This window comes from Pseudorasbora parva, chromosome 17 (genome assembly GCF_024679245.1).
Source record: "Pseudorasbora parva isolate DD20220531a chromosome 17, ASM2467924v1, whole genome shotgun sequence".
NCBI classification, from domain to species: Eukaryota; Metazoa; Chordata; class Actinopteri; order Cypriniformes; family Gobionidae; genus Pseudorasbora; species Pseudorasbora parva.
In genome coordinates this window covers 17,891,586-17,918,909 of record NC_090188.1, presented here as the reverse complement: position 1 = coordinate 17,918,909, position 27,324 = coordinate 17,891,586, and the positions used below count along the sequence as shown (strand labels likewise).

The 27,324-nt window shown below is 36.2% G+C and overlaps 1 protein-coding gene and 1 long non-coding RNA gene across 3 annotated transcripts in view; one reads left to right on the top strand and one right to left on the bottom strand.

The window, feature by feature from the left end:
• galnt2 (UDP-N-acetyl-alpha-D-galactosamine:polypeptide N-acetylgalactosaminyltransferase 2) overlaps window positions 1–27,324 on the top strand; it is a 93,207-nt gene that overhangs the window by 5,673 nt on the left and 60,210 nt on the right. The gene's annotated exons all lie outside the window — the stretch shown is intronic.
• LOC137045715 (uncharacterized) lies at window positions 19,392–21,873 on the bottom strand. The gene is made up of 3 exons (XR_010898831.1): window positions 21,673–21,873; window positions 20,297–20,389; window positions 19,392–19,413 (listed from the first exon to the last, which is right to left on the bottom strand). It is a non-coding gene; the product is annotated as an uncharacterized lncRNA (long non-coding RNA).

Genomic DNA, 27,324 nt, shown 5'->3' with positions numbered 1-27,324 from the left:
ACAGATGTCAAGCAGTTTTAAAAAACTGTGGTCATACAACTAAATATTAGTTTAGTGATTCACAGGATTGCTAAATCCTAGAAAAAAAAAATGTTTGTACAAAATAGTTTTGAGTTTGTACAGTCAAAGGTAGACACTGCTATTTTTTTGAACACACCCCTTTCAACTAATTGCCCAATTGCACAGCCTTAAGAGCGTGCATATCATGAATGCTGGGTCTTGTTTGTTTTCAGACAATCTACTGAACCTACTGGTAACTTGTTTGCCACGTAGCAATAAAAAATATACTAAAAACATTGATTATTCTGGTTAGTCACATTGTACTGCTATTATTTTGAACAAGACTGTATGAGGTTACGTTTTACTCACCAGAGGGTGAATTGGGTTTTAAATTTGAAGGGCAGTATTTGAAAGCTTCTTTGGCTTTATCTCTTCCGTGAGAATCTGTCTGCAAAAAATCAGCTGCCTTGAAATTATGATGCTTTTGTAGCTCTTTGCCATAGGATGTTTTCCTATACCTCTTATCTACCAGCTGTGCTTCAAAAGACCTCAACGTTTTTTGGGGGGTTGCTTTTAAGTTGGCAACCAGATTTCACAAGATTGTTTTCTCATCTTGTTGAATCAGCAGAGATCGAATCAGGGCCTTATGTTTTAAACTAAGCCATCCACTTTACAAACTAACCTGCAAGAGTTCCTCCTAATGTTTTTACCTTTGATTTAAGCTGACAATCATATGACACGCATGGCTTTTTATGATCTGACCTTTGACAGGAACATGGTTATATATGTATCCATAAAGGATTTAAAGACACTGAAAGAGACTCTTCTGCAACTTTGGATTCAATGGATAACCGTGACCTCGGTGGTCAAAAGTCATTGAGCTGCAGACTTTATGACCATGGAATTCCCCTTTCTCTGTCAACTGTGTCTACCAGATGGAGGCAAGGGCTTTAGCTGAAATAGTGATTTTTAAGAGCAAATTTTAAGAGATTTTTTTGGGGGGGGATAAATGCCTGAAAATAGGTCTGTGGTCAATAGAAGCTAAATATGTTTTTATTCTACGACATAAGGTGCATCAGAAATACCCCACTCATACTCTGAATCTTAGTGGTGGTGTTGCGACTGGTGTTTTATTATTATAGCCTAACCAATTTTTTTACTTTTGGTGATTTTTAGAATTTTAGAATAAACTTTTAAGGATTATTTTAATGATCGAAACATGGAAGAGTCATAAACATTTGTTGGTAAACTTATTTTCTGCAATAATCCAAATCCATTCCTATTCGCTTTTTTTGTCTTGCACAATTATTATTATTATTATTATTATTATTATCTATTTTCATACTGTACATTTAAATATTTTGATGCCAACACATCCTTTTTGAGTTACAACTCCAAGATATTAAAGTCATTCCTTTTTTTTAATCAAATACAGTACTTTTTTTCAGTAAAATATCACATTACAGAAGACATGAAGCACAGATTACTTTTGAAGTATTGTCTTGTCCAAAAGATTCAACATTTTTACTGAGGCCTTCGGCATCGGAGATGAATTCTCTAATATTTGGAAAGATAAAGGTCTCTGTGGGGATTTGCAGAAATCCTTTTCAATTCTCCCACAACTGCCTGTTCGGTTAGGGAGTGAGATATGAAAAAAAATTAATACATCCCTGCTTACCACTTCAGTCTGTAACAACATTGTCAGAGACAATTTTTCATAATCCCTGTTCTTAGAATCATTCTTTATGCATTTATGCTTGATTCTAAACGAAAGACACTGTTCTTTTTCTCATTAAGCAGCGCTTTCCTGGTTGTTTTTAGATGATTGAGTCTGTAGAGCGAACCGTGCGGAAGAGGAAGGACTATTTGGGTTCCAGTTCAGACTCACCCAAAGTCCTGTCAGCACCCTGGCTGTGATCCAGGAGGAAGTGAAACATGAAGGGCAAAATCCATAAGAAAATAAAACGAAATATGCACTAGCAAAAGAAAATGGAAAGACTTGGATCTGTGGACAGTCTGGACACCTTAACTACCTAAAGGGTCTGCAAATATTACACAGAGGTGGAAAATGGCAAGCCTGTTTACCCAAAGGGCCAATGTCTAGGGAAATGTATCTCCAGCTGAATATGTTATTAGAGAAAATCGATTATCCTCTGCAGGGTAGTCATCGTTCTGTGTTTTTCACATTTAGTTCAGTCATCAGTCTTGCATGTCTCTGTGAAATATGTATTAGAAACCGCGTGATGTATATGAGTGCAATGCAAATTAGAAGAAATGAGCTTTTGATGTTAAGGGTCATTCATTCTTTAACAGGGTTTAGTTACGGGATATTCCCCTTGTGGCAACTCCGTGACATCATTCTGTGATGTTATCTTTTATGATTAACACAGTCAGCCGCCTTATTGGTCCATCGGGACCTTGATACCATAAAGAGAGTGTTTTTCACATCTTTGTAGGAATCAGTTTGTAAAAAGTCAATGTTTTTCGGTGTAATTTGTTGGTAAATGATTGTTTAGTCTAATTGAAGTGTAAGGGGTCATTTAACACCATTTGTTTTTGTTAGAGGGATGTTGTGTTTGCAACAGTTACAGTGTTTTACAGGACACCACGTTATAAAATATTCATACAAATAAAAAAACACACATCTTTAGACCACCTTAAAATGTCATGTTAGCTATAAAAAAAAAAAAAAGTTTTAAAAAGAGCATGATTGCAGCTTGTATGACCTTATTAACTCTTTCCCCACCAGCGTTTTTAAAAAAAAGTTGCCAGCCACCGCCAGGGTTTTTGACAATTTTCTCAAAAATGTAATAGCCCATAGAATATTTAGTTTAATGAATATCTGAGCATGCAATATATCTAGGCCTGTTACGATAACAAATTTTGCTCAACGATAAATTGGCCAAGTAATTGCGGTAAACGATAATATTGTCGTGCTGAGACCATTTTCATCTAAAATAATGATAATGGCATAAAAATGCAGGTACACCTTTTCAAACATCAATAAACTTTAATTTCTAAAGACTATTTAACACTAAAAATGGAAAACATTTTAAATAACCACAATAAATGAACAAGACAACCAAAAACAATAAAAGCATGGACTCTGTCTGTTTAAAAAATGCATTTAAATAAGTACCAAAAACAATAAATAAAATGGATGAAAACTGCAACGGATGATTGTGTTTTAGGAGCATATTAGGGGCGGCACGGTTCACAAAACCTACGGTTCGGTTCCTATCACGGATTTAGGGTCACGGTTTTCCGTTCTGTACGGTTCTTTTTTTTTTTTTTTTTTTAATACAGAAATGTACTTCAGCATATGATAAATTAATTATCCACAATTTAGGATACAGTATTTAAATAAAAAAAAGTTATATCATAGCCTAATCATGCACAAACTGAACTTGACCATCTCTGAGGAAAGCTAGTCTCTTGATGACATGCCTTTCATTTATTTGGCAAAAAAAGGAGAATGTGTATTGCTATCTCTACAGGAACGTGTGTGCCTTTTTAGCACACAAAGATTGAACTGAAGAATTAACTTGCATTTATCAAACTTCAGTGTAGCTTTAAGCCTCGTTTATACACAACGCGGCCGCTCGCGCGCGAGGCAAAAATGACGTCAATGCTGAGTGTGCGAGACCCCATTTCGCTTGGCGTTGTACACGTCAAATTTAGTAACTTTGCGCGTGGCTCCGCAACCGAAGAGCCATGAGTTCTAGACGAATCTGCTGGCCGAGCATGGCGTCTCATCACGCCGCACCCGGTCTGCGCTGAGTATAAACACCTCCCCAAACGGGCGAGGCACGCGCAGTCAACGAGAAACAAAAAAGCAAGCAAATGGCAATTATCGCAGCCGGAAAAATGATCGAGCTCATTTTTTTTTTTATCGTGGGATTAATTGATTTATCGACTATCGCGACAGGCCTAAATATATCAAAATAAAGAGCTGACCCTCTTCTTAAAAAAAAAAAAAAAAAAAAATGCTTCATGCATTCCTTTTTTTTATCAACACCTGAATATTGGTAGGTTACATAAAAAAAGCTAAATTTTGAACAAAAAGATCACGTTTTTGTGAAAGACTATTTCCAGATCAGATTCAGAGTGGTGATCAAACACAGAGAGTAGATTAGAGAGTAGACTAGAGAGTAGAAGGCACATAGAGTTGAGTCCATCAACTCTCCTAATGCTTGCACACGTCGTGTAAGCTCATCCTGGGTCCACATTTCATTCAGTAACATTAGGTTTTGATCCATTTCATATGCTGTTTATTGACGATGATCACGTTATTTTTCATATGCATATAATTACATGCGATCGCTCGTTTCATTGCGTCTTACTCGTGTGTGTTTTGATCAGGAGATTCAGTACTCTCATTCAGAAGATGTGCAATAGCACCCCCTAAGCGTCCGACAGTGAAAACATGGAAACCCAGAAAATTGTTATTGGCCTGGAAGTGTTTTCCCACAAATAACAGAAATTTCCGTTTTTGGCGGGGAAAGGGTTAAGTAAGAGACTTGCATTTATACCTTTTTATAAGTTCATGAAAACGAATTGGTTAAAACAAAACATTTATTAGCAATTGAAAATAGATAAAAGGAGTTAAGAGATGCACTTTCTCTTTTATATTCATGTGTATTTTAACTTAAATGATTTAAAAAGTCCATGGACACAATATGCGTCAACTACACTTCACATAAATGATTGGCCTTCATCTTCTTTACTTTTTAGTACAGTTGTCAAATTAACATTCTTGCGTTGTGACAACAAACGTCTCTTTGTATCAGCTGTAGTTTTATCACTCTTCTGCTCCGTCATCTGCAAGACATAACAAAAACCGAGTGCTTGTTCTTGATAAGCACTTACTGGCTCAAGCTTTTTGAGATAGCTGTTGTGAAATTTGTTTAGACATGTTTTTAAGCCTAGTTTCCCACCAGGCAATCTTGGTCTGGAAAGTAGAGGGTATGGCGCTCGTGAAGGGAATATCTGTGTTCTCTGAAGGCAGATGTAACTCATGATTTCCGTGCGTATGCAACCAATACCACATGCAGAGAGTTTAGCCTTGGGTTAAAAAAACATTCTGAGGATATTTGTCCAGTGGTGCCAGGTGGGCCGTATATGTACTGAGTGCATCTTCAAATGATCTTTCAGAGGGGTAGATGTAACATTACTAACGTAAAGATCTATTTTAAGATCAGGATATAATTGACTCTGGCTATTTAGAAGATTTCGCCACAAGAGCAACATAATCCCCCTCCATCCTTTTGAAATCGAGATGAATATCAAATGCAGTGAAGTGTGTCTCATTGTTCCCAGTGTTCAAGCCTGAAGGCAGCTCCCTCACAGCTAGAATGTGAGGACTTCAAAAGACCCATGAAAAATTAACCACAACATTTTTAGTTAATTGTATAATGTAAAATCAGGAAAAAGATTGATTTGTAGACATGTTATTTAGTGTCATTGTTAGGGATTCACAATATATCTGCACCCTACTGGTTAATTATTTATGTGAAATATTTATATTTGTTTTCTTTTAATTTATCGGTATTGGTTGATACCCTATTAAATATTTATTGGTTCATTTTGGATATTAATTATTTCTGGTCATTTTAATATTTATAGTTCCCCAGTAGTCAATCATTTATCCCTTAAAACTGATCACCAAAGTGAAATGTTTAAATGTTTTTTTCATGCCTTAAAATAGCCTTAATGCAATCCTTGCTTCATATGTGGCCCATGAATATGAAATTAGCCCCACCTCCACTTACTCACACAAGATCAGAATAACTGATACTCTCAGTAAACTATACTGTAGAAAAAACTACAGAACTACAGAAAAAACTAAATTCAGCCATATATGTTTGAACCAGACACTTGATTAAGGCCCCGTCCACACAAAGCCAGAGCTTTCCCAATACAATCTTTTTTTCCCCTTGTTTCAAGAAATATCTGCGTCCACAGGAGATTACCGAAACCAACTAAAAATGATGTAGTTTGCATGCCAGGCCAGTGTGTGGCACTGTAATTCTGCCACAGAAATATACTAAAAACGGAGAAGAGTTGTGGCTAGAAGGGGTATAGCAGTGGTCGGAGGTGAGGCAAAATCTCACAATAAAATAACAATAAATACATACTTAACAGATGTTTTATTAATGCCTACACCTACGCCTACCCAAAATATACCCTTACAATAATGTAGATACGGTAATTAAATGACGCGATATTGATATGCGCATGCCCAGTGCCCGTAGTTGCGTCCCTTAACTCTTTCACCGTGCTGGACGTAGTGTGATGACATCACCGTTTCAGAAAATATACGGATTCGCTGTACACACGAAAACGGAAGATTGTCGTTTTCAAATTTATCCACTTTGGGACCCGGTTTCAAAAAATATCAGATTCCTGCTTCCAAAACGCCGGATCCGTGAGGACGAAACGCTGTTATGGTACAAAATGTATACGTATACAGCTAAGCGTGTCTCCGTGTTTCTTCTCTCTAAGAAGTGTAAGAGTTATACAGTTTCTACAAGTCGATGTTTCAGAATGGTAATGTGTTTTTTGTATCACTCTCAAACAAAGTCAGACACATAACGTTAATTGTCTTGACTACATTATCAAACAGCTGATAATGTGTTGCTAAAGTTAAACAAACCATGTTCCCTTTTGTGTTCTCAGTCTGCCTTCTTAAAGTGCCACTGCACCGGAAGTAGCGAGTGATTTTTCTTCTGTGCTGTGACACATTTCCAAGTGAAACAGAATATGGAATAGAGGGCAGGGTTTGACTTCAGCGCTCCTCCTCTCCATCTCGCGCTCAGATGAACGGCAGAGGGGAGTGGTTACGCATTTTAAACCGCAAGCCGTCAAACTGACATCATCTGAGAAGGAATGCCATTTCCAGACCGGAAGTAACTTTTCAGATTTTGATTAAAGATTACTATGAATTATTTATTTTTTCTGTGTATTAACTTGCACAGATTAATTGTTTACCCTAAGACCTGTAATATGTGCTAACAAAGTAAAAAAGATCGATTTTGATTTCATGAGTACTTTAAAATCAGCAGTCTTAAATGCTGTGAACATCATGGAATGTCAGTGGAGAAAGGCATACAGTTCATCATAACATCGTTATATAGGCTACATCATAAATCACCAGCTATGTTGCTAATTGTACCTGATTTGTTAGATATATATACAGTCTTGTTCAAAATAATAGCAGTACAATGTGACTAACCAGAACAATCAAGGTTTTTAGTATATTTTTTATTGCTACGTGGCAAACAAGTTACCAGTAGGTTCAGTAGATTGTCAGAAAACAAACAAGACCCAGCATTCATGATATACACGCTCTTAAGGCTGTGCAATTGGGCAATTAGTTGAAAGGGGTGTGTTCAAAAAAATAGCAGTGTCTACCTTTGACTGTACAAACTCAAAACTATTTTGTACAAACATTTTTTTTTCTGGGATTTAGCAATCCTGTGAATCACTAAACTAATATTTAGTTGTATGACCACAGTTTTTTAAAACTGCTTGACATCTGTGTGGCATGGAGTCAACCAACTTGTGGCACCTCTCAGCTGTTATTCCACTCCATGATTCTTTAACAACATTCCACAATTCATTCACATTTCTTGGTTTTGCTTCAGAAACAGCATTTTTGATATCACCCCACAAGTTCTCAATTGGATTAAGGTCTGGAGATTGGGCTGGCCACTCCATAACATTAATTTTGTTGGTTTGGAACCAAGACTTTGCCCGTTTACTAGTGTGTTTTGGGTCATTGTCTTGTTGAAACAACCGTTTCAAGGGCATGTCCTCTTCAGCATAGGGCAACATGACCTCTTCAAGTATTTTAACATATGCAAACTGATCCATGATCCCTGGTATGCGATAAATAGGCCCAACACCATAGTAGGAGAAACATGCCCATATCATGATGCTTGCACCTCCATGCTTCACTGTCTTCACTGTGTACTGTGGCTTGAATTCAGAGTTTGGGGGTCGTCTCACAAACTGCCTGTGGCCCTTGGACCCAAAAAGAACAATTTTACTCTCATCAGTCCACAAAATGTTCCTCCATTTCTCTTTAGGCCAGTTGATGTGTTCTTTGGCAAATTGTAACCTCTTCTGCACATGCCTTTTTTTTAACAGAGGGACTTTGCGGGGGATTCTTGAAAATAGATTAGCTTCACACAGACGTCTTCTAACTGTCACAGTACTTACAGGTAACTCCAGACTGTCTTTGATCATCCTGGAGGTGATCATTGGCTGAGCCTTTGCCATTCTGGTTATTCTTCTATCCATTTTGATGGTTGTCTTCCGTTTTCTTCCACGTCTCTCTGGTTTTGCTCTCCATTTTAAGGCATTGGAGATCATTTTAGCTGAACAGCCTATCATTTTTTGCACCTCTTTATAGGTTTTCCCCTCTCTAATCAACTTTTTAATCAAAGTACGCTGTTCTTCTGAACAATGTCTTGAACGACCCATTTTCCTCAGCTTTCAAATGCATGTTCAACAAGTGTTGGCTTCATCCTTAAATAGGGGCCACCTGATTCACACCTGTTTCTACACAAAATTGATGACCTCAGTGATTGAATGCCACACTGCTATTTTTTTGAACACACCCCTTTCAACTAATTCAACTAATTGCCCAATTGCACAGCCTTAAGAGCGTGCATATCATGAATGCTGGGTCTTGTTTGTTTTCTGAGAATCTACTGAACCTACTGGTAACTTGTTTGCCACGTAGCAATAAAAAATATACTAAAAACCTTGATTATTCTGGTTAGTCACATTGTACTGCTATTATTTTGAACAAGACTGTATATATATATATATATATATATATATATATATATATATATATATATATATATATATATATATATATATATATTATATATATCTGGGACAACCTGGCTTCTCTTGAGACACCCCTGCTTTGCATCATAGTAATGATATGCTAAACCCCGCCCGCACATTGATGGGATTAGTTTCAACATATTTAAAATGTAGAGAACAACTGCGATTTCAAACTGCGTTTTTGAGACTTGAGTCTTTGCTTCACTGGAGAAAATACTCAGCAATGGGGTTGCCTTATGTATTTGCACACGGTTTGTTTTAAAGCATATTAAAAACACCACAGACATTCAAAAAACATTTGGATTTTTTTTTTTAAACTTTAAATTACCATTTACCAAAATATATAATTTTATTAAAGAGATAACGTATCTTAACATAATATATCAATAATGACGTGTTTGTACCTTTGTTAAATAAGTAAATGAATCGCATTAATACCAAACTAATAAATGATTAAATTATAGTGTGCGTGCGTCGTCGTTTTGAATGGCAATCCTTTACAGTGCAGTTGAGTTTTTCCTCACAGCCACTATTCATGGAAACCAGTAACACATCCTGAGATTGAACTTCCGCTTTGGCTACGGCAGACACATCTGCTCTGTCAGCTTGTGTTTGAAATCTCATAGCATGTTTCCCACATAGATTAAACAAAGATCGTCTATGAGCGGCGAGCAGTCTGAGTTGTTTAGATGATGTGTAAGGGCCCGGTTCTTCATGTATCGAGACATATACACTAATGGGAAAACACAGAGAATATTGCCAGAGGCCATGAACGTGTTGAAGATGAGGTTTTCCTAGCCAAGTGCTTCCAGGCTGTTTGCCGCCTCGGCATCTCGGAGACTAACAGACCAATGAAATTACAGCCATATAATTTTAATGATCTTGGGTTTTTGAATAGCCTCCAGTGATGTATCATCATATCAGTGCAAGACTTTACCTAGCTGCTGATTAAAAGCTATTTTTGTGCCATGGGAAACTGCGTACAAACCTTGCACTGAAAGTGTGCTTAAATACACAACCCTAAAGTAAACACCTCTGAATTTCTCCTCACAAAAATTTATGCTCCAGATATTTAGGGTTTTCTAACACTTGCTGCACAATATCAGAAAAGCATATGATATTTCTTTTAAAGGTGCTAGAATGAAAAATTGAAATAACCATGGCGTAGTTGAATAACGAGAGTTCAGAACATGGGCATCACATACAGTGAGTCTCAAACACCATTGCTTCCTCCTTCATATGTAAATCTCGTTTGTGAAAAACACCACAGAAAAACAGGGAAATCTCAACGTAACACCGACTGTTACGCAACAGTTGGGATTATTAATATGTACGCCAGGGCTGTCACACTTTATTCGATATTCAAATATGCGATAAAAAATGATAGTCATTCAACAAGGCATCTAGTCAATTTGTAAAAAAAAAAAAACTTTACTGTTCTGTACAAATAACATATTTATTTGCTACCCAGTTCACTGTTTAGTGTTTGTGACTCAAAGTGAAGAAGCTATCATTGTAAAATCATACGGTGATGCATTACAATGATAACAATATTTTTACAATGCAAAAAACAAGTTCTGACTGCCGACCATGTGTTAACGTTAAAGTTAATGTTATATGCTAGTTCACATGTAGGCTGAAATAATAGTAGGCATCAGGGATGGAAATTAACTTTTTTGTCCACCGGCCACAGTGGCTGGTGGATTTCAAAATCTACCAGCCACTCAATGTTTTTACCAGCCACTTTCTTGTTTATAACCGACAATGTGTAACTGCACGTGAAAATTAATACTACAAGCTCTACAATACTTAAGCTGTTTATTTAATCTCAAATCTCAATGAAATACTGACATTTTTTTCTTTCACTCTAATACACACACAAACCATGAACTGATATACATTTCATTAAATGAGTAGGGCTCTGTGTGCTCTTTTTTTTTTTTTTTTTTTTTTTACCTGGATGTGGCATTTGGATGATTTGTGATCTTTTATGGCTTCCAGTTTTAGGTTTTTAGTACCAACAATGAAACGACTAGTTTTGGCATCTCCTGAAGCGTGTTGACGACACACCGAGCAGAACATTGTCAGTAGGGATGCACCAAAATAAAATTTATTGGCTGAAACCGAAGCACTAAAAGAAATTTAGCCAATTATCCATTGCATTTATGGCTAATGCTATGACTGTGATTTATTATTTGAAACTTTAATATTAATTAATGCAATTGCAATGCCTTGATTTTTAGTAAAGTTACAATTACAAATTATGCAAATATTTATTTAGCACATTGCAACAACCCACAGTATAAAATTAAATTCAAACTAAAATGTTTAACTTGACCTCACACGTGTACATTAAATAATAATGTACAGGTCTACTGGCCTGCAGAAAGGTAAAGAAATTGAATAAAGTAATCAAATGTAAAATAACTGCATATTTAACTGTTTAAATGAAAGATTAATCCTTAATAAACTTACAAAAGCTATTCAATCAAGAGCAGTGAGTGATGTCCTTTTGTTTGACATTAAACAGAGTAAAGGCGACTTCCCCTTTAAGACCTAATAGAGGGATATGCGTCATCTTTCACGACTGTATAAAGTTCACTTAAGGCATATTCAGACTATGTCTGCTAGAATACTCATCAAGATGAACATGTTGGCATACTTTTTGTGTGAGTTTGTCTGTTTAAGCACAAGACTCGAAAGATAACTCAATATTTGCGCGCTGTGAGACGGGTGCGCGCTTCCGGATGACAGTGACGGCGCGAGCGCGAGTTCTTATTCGCGTCTTCTGGCACTACATCCCGGGTAATGACGGCGAAAACGACTGGTCATATTCGGACATACGGCCGCACTCGCATGCACTGAACACAGTTTATAAAGAGGGGAAACAGTATGCTATTTTTATTTACCCGCCACGGTGGCCGGTAGGTGAAGCGAGTTTACCCGCCACAACTCAAAATCACCCGCATTTGGCTGGTGGCGGGTGCTAATTTCCATCCCTGGTAGGCATACTGACATTACGTTTTGCAGGTCTTTGTGAACATAAAGACTACACTTACCACTCAAAAGGATTCATTTCCAATCTCAACAATTGGTTGTTCCTCAATTTTTCTCTTCGTCGGAAACAGGATCAACTGGTTTTACAGGTTCTGCAAAAATGGACCTGGATAATTTTCGCCGTTAAATAAATAAGTCCCATACCCTCTATGTAGATATCAGAGAACAATTTAAAATATTGTTTCAACTCATTCTAGGGCACCTTTAAAATATTCAGCCAGTGGAAAAACTGCATCAGAGCGACGCCAACTATGTGACTGGTGAGCTGGTAGAAGTTATTCTCACCAGATGTTTGGTCTGTTAAACAACTTAACTGCCAGCCGTTGTTCGCTTTATTTGCTTCACAACTTAATTTCGGCCTAGAGAGCATGCAGTAGAAAAGCACCAGAATCACTAGAAACACTCTGACTGACAGCGGTGGACTTGATTCACAGAAGACGAGTTAGTTTTGTCAGCTTGTACGTGGCTCTTGTAGCCTGATTATCGAGACTGGCTTTCCATTTTTCAGAGCGATCCATCAACTTGTTCAGTGGGAGAGGGAGAGCAACCTCACGTGCCTGCTCGGATGCAGTGTATAACTAATGTGATGTTACAACTAAATTGCCTTTACTTATGCCACAATGTATAATTTAACCCATGCAATTTAGTCTGAAATTATTCTGCACCAGATTTCAAACTAAATCGAGAATGCAACAGTGTAATCATTCTCGTGGCTTTGTAAAGCACACAGAAGCATCTACAATTACATTCTAATTAACATGCAGTGGAGGGCAGACGGTGCTCAGGAACTGCTGACTGCGGTCCCTTGTCTTTCAGCCTGATGTTACCTTTCATGCATATGCAACCACAGACTGTCATTTCAAAGACAGAAGATGAAAACTTTGAGGTTTTTTTTTCTTAGGTGTTCTCTAGACTCTGAAGGATAATTTGATTGTTGTAACTATTTCCTTTTAACCACGAAACGCCTGTAAGTGGATTTACACTCAAATTCCGAACACTGGGGATCATACACTTACCAACTTTGTAAACTGTTACTGAGAAAAATTGGGCATCATATAAGCTAATAAACAACTGAGGGTCACACACAAGACTTTCAGGTCGTTCCAAACACTACAAATTCACACAGAAACATGCATTTTGTTGCTAGGAGATTCATGAAATAAGACATTATGTGCTCTAAAATCGACTCTAAATATCTAACATGTTTGAAATCTTCCGACTTGATGGAATCATTCACTGCATGTGAAATCTGCCAACACCGACTGCTTTAAATATAAAGACTGGCTTTGACTGTCAGCAGTTAGAGTAAACACCTTCGATATTAGCAAAATGTGTTGATTCCAGCCTTAAACGTTTTTTAAAAATATTTTTTATATATATATATAAACAAAGTTATTGGGTTTGGGGACACTTTGGTCTTTTTTTCCCTTTTTCTTTTGTGGAATTCAAAAGATAGTATGAAGAATATTTTTTTCCCTATAAAATGCAAGTCCAGTGGTGTCTAGGCTTGTTATAGACACTAAATTTTCTATCTTTTGTCTTGCACAGAAGAAAGTCAGTTATATAGTTCAGGAATGATGTAAGGGTGAGCAAATGATAACAGAATTTTCATTTCATAGTACTTTTTTTTTTCTCTCTCTTTTTTTTTTTTGGTGTTTTGTAAGAGAGACTGGGTTTATAAGGCTGAAATGAGTGTAGAAGTCTGGCATATTGAATCTTTTATAAGAGGGGAGGGGTCTAATGCACTTATTTATACTGATGAAGAGTTGGATTCTCATGTTAAACATGGCCCTTTTCAAAAAAAGAGTTTGATGTATGACACAGTATTTCTGTAACATAAACCTTCAGGATTCAAACAAGTTTCGGAAAGTCTTTTCGGAAAGAGACTGGCCATGTATTGCTTCATAAAGGGCGGAATTCCTTTTATGGGCACTTCTCCCGGATGAGCGATTGCTTGCTTCAACCAAAGCAAAAGCAAGAGCCACCCAGTAGCGAGTTTTGTTTGGGTTACGGGAGTCGTCGGCAGCGCTGTCATAATTTTTTTTATTTTTTTTTCAGACCACAAAATCAACATCGCTAAAAAAAGTGTTTCTGAGTGTGATAACCCAGCGTTAAGGAAACTGTGGAGGACGTGTGTTTTTTTTTTTTCTGGAACAGCAACAGAGTTTTGCAAGTGTGTTTGTTTGTTTGTTTCCAGTCATGAGGCGAAACCGATATCTGTGTTTGGTTGGCAATTGGCCTGCAAGTGCATATAATGTAAACCACACAAACGCATAATGAATTGAAAGTTATCATGTGAGTCTGAGACTCTTTAGCCCCGCCCATTAGATGCCTCCACAAGCGTGACTGTTTTCGGTAAGAATCGGTACAGTGTATCTGTCTTTTATAAATACCATCAAACAAAAGACTCTTCTGAGATATAAGGATGGAATACTCTATTGGTACTCAAGATTAACATGAGATTGGCAGAAACTGTGTGTAATGTACCCTGTAAAAATGGCAAGATGAAAAAGAAACATTGTATCTGAAACGCCACTAAATTACTGTCTCTCCACAAAAAACAGTTTGCTAATGTTGATATTGCATTATTGACTGCTATCTGTAATTCGACAGATTTCATTGTAGTTACATTTTTATGATGACACGTATTGTTTATTTGTGAGCTGGAATGTAGATGGCTACATTCGCTAGCAAATTACAGCCAGTCATCTAGCTCATCACTCATCTTGCTGCAGGTAGTTTGGTTGGGCTGTGTGTATTAGTCCTGTCCATGAGGAGGGGCCTAGTTTGAATGTTGTTTTTGCAAACAGTAGAAAATCCTGCATAGGACACCTTCAAGAATGTAGGTAGATTTATAACTGTGGCACCCTGTCTTTTCACTAATAAATGTTTTGACCATGAGCTGAAAGTGTGTAAATTAGGCAGGCTTACTTAGACTGGTTTCCGTGAGTCTCATTTAAATGAGCAGGCTCTCATTTGGATATCTTGTTCGGGGCAATGCCAGCTTTGCTTTTAGGGAGGTGTGGCATCCGGCATAGATTCACTGCTTATCTAATTATTCGCAGGCACATCCTGAGCCTCTGCCAGGTCTGTGGCTTCCATGAGTACTCCGCATGCATCTTCATTAACATTACAGACCAACCAATAAACCATTTGGCTTGTTCTTGCTGCTCTGTCTTTTTTTCACACTAACTGTGCCTGAGGGCTTTGACTGTCCCTCATACATGTCTTGTTTAGTTAATTTACATAACTTTTAATGAAAGGTGAACATCTGTGCTGTGAATCATCCCACCTGGTCCAGATCAGTGAAGGACAAGCTAGCTGAGACAAAGAAAATAAGTTCTTTAGAGCTTTTGAATGTAAAGCCTCGATTGTGTGGGAGAGGTTTTGTTTTCTGGGTTCAAAATCTTCAAGTTAAGGCCAATTGACTTCATTAGACTTAAGAAAAAAATTATTAAAAAAGAATCTGAAAAAATAGTGATAAGATGTGTGCTTTCACACTGACAGTGTAGAAATGTGAAAGCTGTCATGCAGACTCGGGAACGCGCCGGGGTACCAAATGAATGGCTTGCAATCTGCCGTCTCCTGAAAAGAGTCAGTTTGCAAGCAGCAGAAAGTCTCATTCATACGGCACGAATAAAGTAAACCCAAGTGTCATAATGGCACCATATTTAAAAAAAACAATACGTATATTGACCTGCGTCTTTTGACATCTTATTGACATCTTGGCCAGGGGACTACAGATGAAAAATAGCCTCATGGCTAATTTCTGGCTTTTTTGTTACCCATGTTTGTTCTTGTTTTTATGAAATTGCTTCGGCCCCTTACAAATAAATTAATCAAAGTCTTGTTTTCAACTTTGTGATGTCGTAAGATGAGCGCAAACGCACCAGGGTTCAGTAGAATCAAGTTGAGTATGAACAGGGCACTTACAATGGTAGAAAATAGTGGCAGTAGTTTTAGGATAAATGTAAAAAAATATACATAAGTGTGTGTTTTTATATAGAGATATGCTATCTGATGGACCTTTTATATTAATTATAACATTTAAAGTGTGTAGTGATAGATCACTCTTGTCAGAAGATATCCGAAGTGATAATAAAAGAGCAGTGTTTATTAAATAATCTTATTTGTGTATGTCTCAGTGCCCAGACTTTGTCTGGTCAGTACAATTCCAAGAAGTGTTATTAAACTCATGCAGGGAAAAACAATGGAAAATGACTGCTACGTTACAACATCGTCCTTTGACTTTAAAAACCTTGAAATAGAGACATTCTTTTATCTCCTACTTATGAAGACAAACATCCCTTTAGACCACACAATCATTGGATTAAACTATGGGGGAAAAAAGAGTAATAGAAAAACATATGACAAATGATTTTATAAGACTATGAATAAATTAACATAAACTTGACATAAATGACTATTGATTATAAATGTTGATCAAAGGTTGCTTTTAAATCTTCAGATCCTTCAGTATCTGTTGATTGGTAACTTCTAGTTGCAGGGTTCTCAGTCTTCACACATTCCTGGAAACCTTGACAGGTGATTTAAAAATGTATTTATTTATTTTTTAGGCATAGAAAAATGAATAACTTATTTTTTTAGTGAACAATGAAGCTTTTGTTTCCAATTTTGTGAAAATAATTATTATTCACCTCTAATTATTAATATAATACAATAAATATTAATATAAAGTTAATTAAAAGTCATAAATGCATTGGTCTAAAGGTTTGGACTTGTGAATTCAGTGCATCAACAGAAGAATGTCACATTTGGTGTCAGGTGAAGGTGTAGACCTTTTAGTTTAATCTTGTTTTTAGGTTTTTCATTGTCAGACATTGTGAATGTATCCAGATAACGAAGGGAATTTAGTTTGCTCTTCTGCTTATTCAAGACAAACCACATTTTTCTGCTTCACCTCCCTTCTAACCGTTGCACTGATGCTGTGTCATTTCTGGGTTTACAGGTTTTACCAGTCATTATGACAATGAAATCGCCAGTCATTTCAGTCCCAGTGCCTGGTTTTATTATAGTTTGTTTTAGGATTGTGCTGTACTTGTTTTAGTTTTTTAGGTTTATTTTGCTTTTCATATTCAGAATTTTTTTGTAACAACAGTTTTTGCTTTTATCCAAAAACTAAGCGACGTGTCAATTATTTTCTGTTATCATTTACATTACGGCATGAACACTATTGTTTGAGCTTAACTTGTACTGAACCCGGGACATACATTTAAATGATTATCAGCAAATGGGTGATTTGCATGTTAATGTATCATAGTAGTTTATGCTTTTGCAGTATCATTCTTGCAGGAGGAAATGTAAGTAAATAAACCTTAATTGTCATTGTTTAACCAATGAAATGTACGCCTTTTGTTAGCGTTTTAATTAGCTTTGCTAATGAAGCCTTAGCACAAGGCTTGGACAGATGGGTGAAGGGCGACAGGGCTGGTGGGTGAACTGATCTCAGCAGCCTCTAGATTGACATGCCGGGCCTGCAGGGCAGCCAATTTGCACTTGTCTCCATATACAAAGTGACGGCTTCTGGACGCCCAGTGCAGATTTGCAGTCGACAGCTTCTCACCTTTTGACGTAGCAGTTCGCTGGCATGTCAGTGAGAAGTAGTCTAATTCTCTGACAGATGCCTGATTTTGTTTGGCATAATGTTACTCTCTGCATAACAGGTTTCATTTCGTCTTGATGGAGGGTGCGCTGCTGAAAAATAGTTCTGGTGCCACTACACTCACCGGGAGATTGGCAGGAACTCCTTCTGCTCTGTCCTTTTCATTTTCACAAGCATCGTAAAAGGACAGTTCAGTCAAAAATGAAAATTTTTGTTTTCATTATTTACTGTGCCTTGTCGTTCCAAACATTTTTTTCTTTCTTCTACAGAGAAGATATTTTACAGTTATTGTCAATAGTACGAAAGTCAATGGGGTTCGAAAGCATTGCACCCATACCCCACTGACTTTTATTTTATATATTTATCAGAATTCACAGAAGAAAAAATGATGCTGGTTTGAAAAGACATAAATGAAATTGTGAACTGCCCCTTTTAAGATCTTTTATCCTGAGACTTATAAGGCAAATATCATACAAAACTACTGATTCCATAGTACACATCAGCACTGCTGTTATTTTATTGTACAAAAAACCCCACTCTGAATGTCATTGCTATTATATCTGTGACAGAGAGGTCAACGCACCTCTTTTATTGACAGTGAGGAAAATATAGGTGACAGTTCAGGCAAAAGAGATTTCCATGCTAATAACATCTACCATACTTTTTTTGTGGTTTATTCAGAATTGTTATAGTTTGTTTTTGTATGCAATGCACCTTTAGTGTTCTTCCTTGAACGCAAAATATCTAAAGCTACCAGTAGAAATTTGTCATGTCACTTCTTTGCTAAAATGAAACCTCTACACTGAAAAAAGATTTTCATTCAACCAATTAAAAAAATTTAGGGTAATGGTTCACATCTATATTTTATATCTTGAGCCAATGAAAAATAAATTACTTGCCCTAAACAATATTTTCTATGTCTTTAAAAGCTAATTTATATAATTTGGCACAAAGTATAATTTTCTTGTTGAAGAAAGTTAATTAATTTAAATTAGATTTTTGATCTAAACAAAAATATATAGATTTAATTAAACAGTTGTTTTCTCATTTAAGAAATATGTATTAGAAATTATTTGCTTTATCCAATCAAATAGATATAGATTTAATTAAACAAGTATTTCTCATTTGAGTTAATAGAATATATTTAAACAAATAAAAATAAATTTAAACAAATAAAAATATAGTTTTAATCAAACATTTTTTCCCGTTATTCTTATTAAAATGAATCAAAAACACATCAATAATTTAAGGCATCTATATTTATTAACTTTTACTTTCACATCCACAAAAGTATTTAAGGGTCAGATTTGTAGGCAAACATTGCCCTAAGAAAACAGCCTTAAATTGAGAACAATGCAGTGAATTAGGGAAATGCAAGCTTTATAAAGCATCTCACTATCTCAATTCTCATTGTATTTTAGGCTACAAATGTTATCCAACTGTAAAAACAAATATTGTTTAAGTCAGGAATTAAAAAGTCCCGTCTCGTAAACAAGCAGCTTTTAGAATGCTGCAGAACGTAGTACTGCAACTTGCAGGTTTAAACTGGGAGCCCCTCATTAAGCTCAATTGTAGAGCTGGTCATAGAGCCTCCTCACTTTGTTGGACATGCCTTTTGGGTCTAGCTCCATGATGACTTTCTGGATATATTCAAATGTCAGTTTCAAACTCTTGGGATACTCTAGATTGAGAGAATAAAGGAGGCCCAGGAGAATGGAAACAGCATTTGCGACTGATGCAAACTTGCTCAGAACCTCTTGTCCCTCGAGTATGATGCCAATGTCTTTGGGTACAGCTTGTGCATCTCTGATGACGAAGATGGCCATGGTTTCCTATTGGAGAATTTGTTCAGCCCCTTCCTTCTCCGAAACCTGGAAAATAATATAGGGGGGTGGTTATATTCTTTATAACTGGACTAGAGTCAAAATAATCAGACACAAACATGTATTTGGTTCTAAAACCCTGCGGCTCATGACGAAACGATGTCTTAAGACACAAAATGATTGGTTTGTGTGAGAAACTGAACAGTATTTATATATTTTTTACCTCAAATACAACACTATGTACTCCATCGTTCACATTGTTCACCGAGGTCAAATGTACACGATATGGTGTAGAAATACGGGCGAGACTTCCGCCGCTTGTATCCCATTGAGATAAACCATATTGTGTATTTTGACCTCACCCAGTGGAAGAGATGGCACACTCACGGCTGTTGGACATGGTGTTGTATTTGAGGTATTATGAGTTGCACGGTTTATTATGAAGTTGTTGGTGCATGTTTTTATATTTTACTCTCATAGAATTACACCCCATTAGCATGCATTAAAAGAATGACACACTGAAACAGTTGGAGTTAAAAAAAAAAAATGTAATTTATGTTCTACTGAAGAAACAAAGTCACCAATATCTCTGATGCCCTGGGGGTAAGCAGATAAACACCAAATTTAAATTTTTGATGACCTATCCCTTTAATAAACACTATCTTAAAACAAACATTGCAGATTTGGTTTATGCTCAAACAGCAACATTACACAACTAAATAAAAATAAAAAAGTAAAATCATACATCAACCACCCCTTTAACAGTCACAAAAATTTACCAGCACATGGGACTTGCAAAAGGAATTGCTTTTTCTATAAGAAATTAGCGTTCAGACTGTTTTCAGACATACATCTGAACAGTCTGACAGCTAACTTTAAAGTGGACAGCCTTAGCTAGCATTTTTACATTTCTAAAGTAACCTTGCCTTACCAGGAAATCTTTGATGAGGTCCTCCACTGCTTCTCCCATGTTAAGGACGAGACATTTAAGTACAATCTCCCTCTTTGTAGCAGTGTCAGTATCCTGCAAAGATAGTAAAGATGTATATAACTGGTTCAGTCGACCCATTCATTGTGTGTGTGTTCAGGGCTTAACATAAATGCTTGTCTGGGGCAACTGGATTTCTTTAAGGGCAAGTGAAAGAATTTAACTTGCCGGACCGGACAAGCTGATAAATAGGTCAATAACAAAAAATAACTAGGGAATCACCAAAATATAAGAATGATTCTGAATTTATTTTAAGTGGCAATTGATAGTGGATAATAATAATAAAAATGTAATTTGATTTGTAACAACCCTATAGTGTCTTATTCTAGTTTTTATATTTTAATTATAAATTTAAACATAGAAAAATCTTATTTAATAAGATTAGGTAAAATGCCCTTTAAAAAAAGGTGGAAATATCACAAATATGCAGATTTAAATATGTCCAAGCTGATTGCTTCAGAACACAAAAAAATAGTATTTTTTTCCAGACAAGCACATATTTTACCCTGACAAGTGAATGACATATTTACATGTCCGAAGTATTTATACCCTTGTGTGTGTGTGTGTGTGTGTGTGTGTGTGTGTGTGTGTGTGTGTGTGTGTGTGTGTGTGTGTGTAATATATGTATATAACGTTATGTATATGTATTTTGTGTAAATATAATTACGCCATATTCACACCAGTGTTCTATCAGCTGTAAAATTAAAATATATTTAGTTTCAGTAAAAAAAAGTGCAAGGAATATTTAATACTCTGTCTCACCTTAAAGTAGAGTAAGGAGCAAGATCGCGAATTATTCGAAATTGATCGCCATCAGACATGTGGTCTGGTCTCCAGCGCCATTACTAACGTTAACGTTATGTAGGCAAGCGCCGTACAAAATGTCTACATGAACAGACAACGTTAAAACATCAAGAATTTATTTTTATAATCATTCCAAAGTATTTTATGAAGCTTAAAAAAATATTAATGAGTGACTGGAGAGTCGTTCAACAGAGTGAAAAATGGCGCTGTCATAAGATATATTCAATTCAACGCTTAAACGTTCACGTTTACCATGGTAAAATTTGATGATTTTCTTACTTATGTTCCCTTTAGCAATCGGTCAGGCAATGATTAACGTCGACATGGTAAATTACGTTAACTATAGTTAATGTAAACTGAGGAACTATAGGCCCTAACGTTAACGTTACCTGACACCAAGTTAACAATTTAACCAAGAGAAAAGTCAGTAACGTTAGAGCTGCTACATAATGTCTGGCATACAATTAACAAACTACTAAATACAGCATCACATAATAAATGGTTGTTTAACTTACCAGAGTTTATCCACGATGAAACTTGGTTTTCTCTGTTGAAGGTCTGCAGGAGCAGGAAAGTGAAGTGCTCTGCGATCGTAGATTTGAACAGCGCGGCCGGATAACTGGTCGAGATCTGTGTTTAATGCGCATGCGCGGGCCTGAGTGTAACCTTAAAACTTTACATTCGTCAAAACAAATATTTCTTAGTTGAACTCTTAATGAAAAGTATTTAGGTTTAGCAAAGTTTTGAACTAAAAAAAAATTACTTGAAAAATAAAACAAATAATAGTGAATTGAATTGAAAGATAAATTATTAATTGGATGAAGTACTGCTTGAAAACCTTTTTTCAGTGTAGGGTGAAATGCATGACATAACTTCGGTGTGAGAGAGCTAACTGCCTCCCTAATTCGACCGCGCTCAAACACCATCAGGCCAAGGACAACATTTAGCCTTTCAGTTCAACGTGTTTTTGCCACATATTTAGATAAAGATTTTAAAAAAACTAAAATCCTTGGAGCTAGTCATGAGTTTTTCTATTATAACCAAATTTGATTATTCACTTTCGAAAAAATGCAGAATAATTGCTGTCCCTGATTTGACTTGCAAATAATTGTTTAGGAATGGACAAATAGCTCAGTTCAGTTGGAGGCTGTTATGTTTGCGCCATATACTGATTTATTATCAGGGGATGTTATTTGAAGACAAATTACTTTGTGGAGAGAAACTGAATTCCATGCTGTCAGATATTGAATATTGATATTCAATACAGATATTGAATGGAAGCCGATAATCGACAACAGATTAGCTGAACATATGATCTTGCTTTTTAGGTGTTTCTTGTGTACCAATTATGTCAAGGAATGTTTTTGGAGTTTTACAGAATCTCTTATGGTTGTTCTTTACATGACACCCTTAGGGCATTAAGTAATCATCGTAGATGAGTCTATTACTGGTTGCAGAGTAATGTAACCTGTCACTAGTAATAGAACAACATATTGGCCAGGCTAATCAGTCGGCTTGTATTTGTCCATTTTGATTAAAACGATTGGTTGATAATCACTGTTCTTGCATAGTTAATGAATGAAAGTATTTTTGGAAAATGTATATAAAGATGTATATCTTGTAGATAAGATGCAACATAATAAAATAAAAAAAACCTATATGAATGTACTTTTAATATTGCATGGGTAATATTGAAACAGTCACTGATTTAATATATATTTAAAAAAATATGTATGTATGCATGCATGTTAGTTTATCTATAAAATTGTATTAATATATTGTGATCTCTAGGTATCATCAGGCAGTGAACACTGAAAACTAGGACCTACTCTTTAAAGTTTCTGTAAAGCTGTAGGGATTCATAATGGACTTTCTTTGATAAGATTTTATTTGTTTATCTCCACTTAAAGTGAAACACACTCACTGTGGCTTAATGTACTAAAGCAATCACTAAGGAGATCCACAGTTCTTTTAAACATTACTTATAAGAAACATTACTGACAAAAGAATGAAACCGTAAGCCATGAAGAATTACTGTTTTTGCGTGAAGCATTTCCTTCCACATAGAAGCTCATGATAAGGAAACGGCTTAACATTGCTTAACATGCCATGGAACTAAAATTTCTCTGAAACCGGAGTACTCAAACACTGTCTGCATGCTAAACGATGATGTCATCACCAAAATGCCAAGCTTTTCTGTATTCCACAATAGAAATCTGCTGTATAGTTACTGTTGCAAAGTGCAGGACGTTAGCAAAGCTGCTGAAATGTCTTCTTTTTTGGCACTACCATTTGTTATTTATAACATTTATAATTGTAAACTTTCTATTTCATACAAGTTTGTGATTTTTTACATTTCAGGTCATTTCCGTATTAGATTGTCCATTGACAGTGTTTATGGTCTGACTCTGACATTCAAAAATCTGCTCTTGGTATTGACAGTTTAAGTATTGATGACTGTGTGTATCAAGTACAGTACATGGCAGGTTTCCCAAAGAAAGAAAACACTAATGCTATAAACTATGCATGGGAGGTATTACATTATACTGTAATATTGAAGGATAAAATTAACACTTTTTTTTAACTTTTATTTTTTATATGTATAATGCGTTTGCATTTTCGTAATAAAATGGACAGAATAAATTGGACACTTTTTCAAATCAAATGTACCAAAGCCCAAAGTTTATCGTAATTCATAGGATAGGAGGCGCACTACAACGTTCATTCATTCAGCCAGCCATATTAAAATTTTTAATATCAGCACGGTCAAGCTGTTTCTTTATAACAAGCTTTTATGGTAGAGAGGCTGCTTCACATAAAAATATTCTTTCTCCTTTCGATTTATGGGACGTTGTTTTGACAGTAAATTTGGCAGTCCCCACTCCCTAGCCATTGTAGTTTATCCATATTAATCCATTTTTATTGTTTTCATGTAAAACATTGTTGCACAATAACTAAATGATTGACACTTCTTATTTATTCTGATTAGCAAGCTATAAACAAAGGCCAAGCCGAAGAAAAAAAAGAGTCGGTACATTTCACTAAATAATTAGGTTTGAATGATGTTATAAGTTTTGGGTCAAGAAGCTTTCAAGGCATGTTGTATGGATTCCTGCAAACTCATTGTGTTCTCCATGTTGGTCTTGGAAACTCGGCTTTAACTCAATCTGATTAAGTGAAAGTGATATTTAGGCTGAATGGTGAGAAGATTAGCTTCCATTCGAGTTGTGTGGAGTTCTGAATTATTGAAGTACAGTATGTACCACACTGTTGTAGTGCTTTTAATGGCAGGTTTAGCTTAAACTTTCGATGAACGTGCAGGATATTCCTAACACTAAACTCCTGTTGTACATTAAGCTGTTTGTTGACTGCCGACATCGACGGAAAGAACCACCTGTGTCCATGTGCAAAACTCGCCACATACTTCCTCAGGTTTCAACTTGTTTTACAATTTTCTTCCCTTAAGTCATAGATTTAAAATATCGGTCCAGAAATGGTAACTGTTGAAGTTAGATGTGGCGCTTAACACGGAGGGGAGGGTTGTGGATATTTTTGGCTTTGCTTGAGATGAGCAAGGCTTCCAGGTTCAGCCTCGGATTTTTTATTTTTATTGCATTATCACAATAAGAACCAGTTGTTGTCTGCAATAGGAAACCATAGGAAGTGTTTCTCAGTTAAAGTTTTTTTATGCAGAAAATTGAGAAACTCTGCTCAGAACCCCTCAAAGGTTTTTCCATGTATGGGAAGAATGTATTTTTAGCATACAGTTTCCCCATCACGAAGGCTTGGAGAATGGGTGCCTCTTTCCTGGCGAATGAGGTAATCATCCTTTAATCTAACAGTAGAGTTAACAAGAATAAAACAAAAGCAAGCAACTTGTTTTAACCCTTTCTGCCCGGACGGCAGTGCTTTTAGACATCTAAAACTCGCCATTGGGGAAATCTGTGAAGCTTAAACAAAAATAATATATGTAGGCAAAATTGGAATGTCACTAACAAGGACAAGTAAAATGATCTAAAGGTTGAAATCTCCCATTGCTGCTATACTAAACATCACCAGTCTTTGAACGCAGCTTGGCCAATAATAATGGAGAACTGGAACTAAATATTGTAGAAATTACGGTATATCTGGAGCTGGAAATGAGAGATTTGTTAATGGAACATGCTTTTGATCTCAAAGGCCATTATGCAGAACTATTATTTATGAACACTGCGTTTTTGTCAGTCTGGGTCATGCCCTTGCCCACAGCATGACAGGGGAAAGTGGGGATGTTTAGCCTGTCTTTTCAGCTGTCTGCCCTCCCTCACTGGGTTTGGCATTGTTTGGGTTGTCAGGCTTTAATGTAGTGTTTCAATGTTTGGCAGTGATTTTATTTATTTTATTTTTTGTCTTGAACAGTCACAGTTTCTCCAAACCCTGGTGTCTATATTTAGTAGAGAGTGGAGTAAGAATAAGATGTGCCAATTTTTAACCTTTAATAGTTTAATTTGATTAAAAATTGCCACAAAAAAAACCCATTTACTAATTACATTGCCATGTGCACGGGCACTCACTCACAGAAAAATGAGATTCTCCACTAATTTTAACTGAAATGAGATTAAATTCAGGAATCTCTAATTTGGGCGACGTATGTGTTTGTTTGGCAATATATTTGTAGTTTGTGTTTCTCTTTGCGAGTCATAAAACTTTTGTGGAACGAATTCATCCAGTGCACCATTGCATGGACTGTACTCTTAAAAAACAAACCCAAAGTATAATTATTAAGTTAAAAAAAATAAGAAAATGTTAAATGGTTTTTGGGGGCATTTGTTGCATATCTGTATGAGGCAGTGTAAGAACCTTTCTTTGCCCAGCTATCATTTATTCACGGAAAGCAGATTTTATTAAAGGGGGTTAAATTTGGTTGGGGTTTTATTGGATTTATTTATTTCAGCGTGATTGCTAGGAAACATTTCTTATTACTATCAATGCAGAAAAATATTTGTTCTGCTCAATATTTTTTATTCATCTGGAATAGAATAATCTTTTTTTAATAAATATTTAACTTGTCATCAATTTAATGTGTCCTTGCTAAATAAACAACGATTTTAATTTCTTAAAAAAAAAAACAACTCTCACTGAACTCAAACTTAGTCACATGACAAAGAAATGAGCACATGTAGCAACACCCACTCACCCATCTTACCCCGCGCTCCCCTGTTGCAAAATGCAAGACCGCTTTCTCTCCCTCATTGGTGAGAAAGTTGAAGTGTGACATTAAATTACTGCACAAGCGACTCCTCAGCCTGAAGTGCATTCGCGCTTTGCCGTCTTTTCTGCAACTTATCACATGCTATCACCGTCTCCATTTGAAGCGGTGGCAGGATTTCTTTTTACCCCGAGGACCTGTTTGGCATTCAAGGCATAGGGAGACTAATTAAACATGACTGCCTTTTTATTGTGTGAGCGAGCATCTCATATCATGCTGCTTGAAGGATCCAGTCAAAAGGAATCTCGGGCACCGCATGGGGCTTTTGCACGTTTCTGTCTGCTCCTGTCCATACGTGGACAAGTTTTTGTTAAGAACCCTGCATGTGTTGCTTAATGTTCTAAAGTTATACAGTAATGCAATGTTAAATTAATACAGATCATTAAAGGGTTAGTTCACCCAAAAATGAAAATGATGCAATTAATGACTCTCCTTAATGTCCACACCCGTAAGACCGCTGTTCATCTTCAGAACAGTTTAAGATATTTTATGTTTAGTCCGACAGCGCAAGTGTATGCACACTATACTGTCCATGTCCACAAAGGGAATAAAAACATCATCAAAGTGATCCATATGTGACATCAGTTAGTTCATTAGAATTTATTGAAGCATTGAAAATACATTTTGGTTCGAAAATAACAAAAACTACGACTTTATTCAGCATTGTCTTCTTTTCTGTGTTTGTTTTCAATCCTCAAATAAAGATTCAAACGGTTGTGATTCAGCATATCGGTTCATCATTCAGATCGCCAATGTCACATGATTTCAGCAGTTTGACATGCAATCCGAATCATGAATCAATATGCTGATTCATAAACATCTATTACATTTCTAGACATGGACAGTATAGTGTGCATACACTTGCATACGCTCTCTGACTAAATATAAAATATCATTAATGACAGACGTTTCATTTTTG